The 2,500-nt window shown below is 33.2% G+C and overlaps 2 non-coding genes across 2 annotated transcripts; both read right to left on the bottom strand.

Moving 5' to 3' along the window:
* Nucleotides 1–1,324: 1,324 nt before the first annotated feature.
* On the bottom strand, nucleotides 1,325–1,398 carry Trnan-guu (transfer RNA asparagine (anticodon GUU)). The gene has a single exon. It is a non-coding gene; the product is annotated as a tRNA-Asn (tRNA).
* Nucleotides 1,399–1,904: 506 nt separating this feature from the next.
* On the bottom strand, nucleotides 1,905–1,978 carry Trnan-guu (transfer RNA asparagine (anticodon GUU)). Its single transcript has one exon. It is a non-coding gene; the product is annotated as a tRNA-Asn (tRNA).
* Nucleotides 1,979–2,500: the final 522 nt, after the last annotated feature.

The raw sequence follows: 2,500 nt of genomic DNA, 5'->3' as shown, positions 1-2,500 counted from the left end.
TTAGTGGTTTTATGAGGTGTTATTTACATGCAAAATACGATTTGGACTCAGCATTGGATGAGATAAAAACAAACAAAAAAAAACTGAGGATCCACGTTACTATTATGACGTCATTGAAGAGGCATGGTTTAGAGGTTAGAATACTGGAATAATAATCATAAGATTATGGTTTCGATTCCGAAACCAGTCAATATTATGACATCATACAAAATAAAAAATAAATAACAATCGAACATTGAGTCGCTTATATGTAATTATTCAAAATGCTATTATCTTATTATCTGTCGTCAATTTAAATTAATATTCCGAAAAATTATGTTCAATTAGAAAAGTGTTTTTTTTCATTTTTTCTTTTTTTTTCGTACCCCTCTTTCTGAATGACATTTTACAAATACCTGCTCCCTATGTGTTTCTCCTTTTTTTTATATACATAAAAAAATAGAACCATTTGTTATTGTAATCAAACTGACGCTAATTTCGCGCAATAACTTAATATTTATATTCTCTTACATTAACCCTTTTGTATGTAACTCATTTAACATTTTTCCGTAGATTAGTGCAATAAAATTAAGGGCTTTGTAGGAGGATTAATAAAGAATGTGAGGACTCAATAGGGGTGCAACCTATAAATCCTTAAAGACGGCTGAAGCATCCATTCCACAAAAATTTCCTCTATTAGTTCACGTTATTTTCGAGCTAAATTCTGCTACTTATCAATTTGTATGTCTCCCATACATATGAAAACTCATTGAAACTTGGCTAGATTTATAAGTCAAATACATACAGTTCCAATCTATATTTGTCTATATAGCGTAGTTGGTTTAACGCCCTAGGCTGTTAGCTAAATCGCTACTTGTTCAACTCCCAACGATGGTTAGTAATCCCCCCCTCCAAATTATCTTTTCGATATTGCCATATGTATTCCACACAGAAAGAAGCTATACTTGTTCTCTCAGATTAGTCTCACTCTAACGTTAACCCTAACCCTAACCTTAATCAATGCATCGTAATATAGTTCGAAATTCACAGCAACCCTACCCCTAAGGTTGACCGCGGTGGAATTTGGATTCAGAATATTACAAACCCTAACAAATACCGTAAAGGTTTTTGCCTGATGCCCTAACGATTCTATGTAACTGCCTCTCTTTAATTTAAAAATGTTAAGAAGATATAAGCGGACCTTAGACAAAAAAAAAATCGTTTGTTTTAGAGATGTATTATCAATTGAACCATTTTAAGCTAATTAATTAATCTTATAAAAAGTAATTAAGACAGAATTAATCAAATTTTCAAAAAATCTATCATTATTTAAAAAAAAGTTGGACGTCCCTGGGTGGATTCGAACCACCAACCTTTCGGTTAACAGCCGAACGCGCTAACCGATTGCGCCACAGAGACAACTGCGAAACGATTATATTTACAGTATATTTGACGAGGTAAAGCATTCGTGCAATAAAACAGGAACTTCGTACCACACATTTTTTCCCATCCCACCAAGGTCAATTTTGCCTTTCATTCATTCAGGAGCGATAAAACAAAATGTTATACTTGTACAGGAATGAATGATATCGTCTGGCCCTCCTCTTATCTAACCTAAATTAGAAACAAATATAATGTTATTGATATTTAAATATTTTGACTACCACTTCTGAATGAGATTTTGATAATCTTTTCAAAGATTCTGAATATAAATTTTACGGGATAAATATAATTTTTCTGGCGTCTCTTTAACATGGAAGACAGATAATATATTGTGACCTATTCTCAAACTTTTATACAGTTTCTTTCGGTTGTGATAAAATTACGTTTTACACAGACAGTGTTTTACAAAGTATTCATTGGTGGGAGTTTAGAGCTACATTTGAATACGGTCAATCACAACAAAATGGTCAAGAAAAGATTAACGTCCCTGGGTGGATTCGAACCACCAACCTTTCGGTTAACAGCCGAACGCGCTAACCGATTGCGCCACAGAGACAACCACAGTACGCTCTGTATTTTTACAGTTCCATTTAACGCCAGATAAAACACTCCTGGAATCAAACAGGAGTCAAATGATATTTTTGAAAGTATTCTCTAAACACTACACCTTTATTCTACTGATAAATCAGTTGTAAACTTTTTTGTGTATTTTGTGCTGATAAGTATATGGATGACTGGATTTGCTGAAATTATTTTTAGCACAAGTACGATATCTGAAATTTATCGAAAAGAGGAAGTTAATCGATTGCATCGATATGATTATTTGACCGGTATTCTTCTTTTATCGAGCCCGGAGGGATAAAAAAAAATAAAGACGATCTTGGTGAGATTTGAACTTACAATGTAAAGAGCAAGAATAGATAGACACCACAATTTATTTTACCCGAAGCTCTAATAATTCTGCAATCATCTACCCATATATACGGGATTTATACACAAGGCCAGAATTTTTTAAAACAGAAAATTAGTCGATGATATTGACCTCAGTACTTGGTTAGTACTTCCTTTTATGACCCCC

The sequence above is a fragment of the Octopus bimaculoides genome, chromosome 20, assembly GCF_046866305.1.
Source record: "Octopus bimaculoides isolate indiv1 chromosome 20, ASM4686630v1, whole genome shotgun sequence".
In the NCBI taxonomy this organism is placed as follows: domain Eukaryota; kingdom Metazoa; phylum Mollusca; class Cephalopoda; order Octopoda; family Octopodidae; genus Octopus; species Octopus bimaculoides.
The sequence above is the reverse complement of the archived record's forward strand: the minus strand, read 5'-3'. Positions and strand labels throughout refer to the sequence as shown.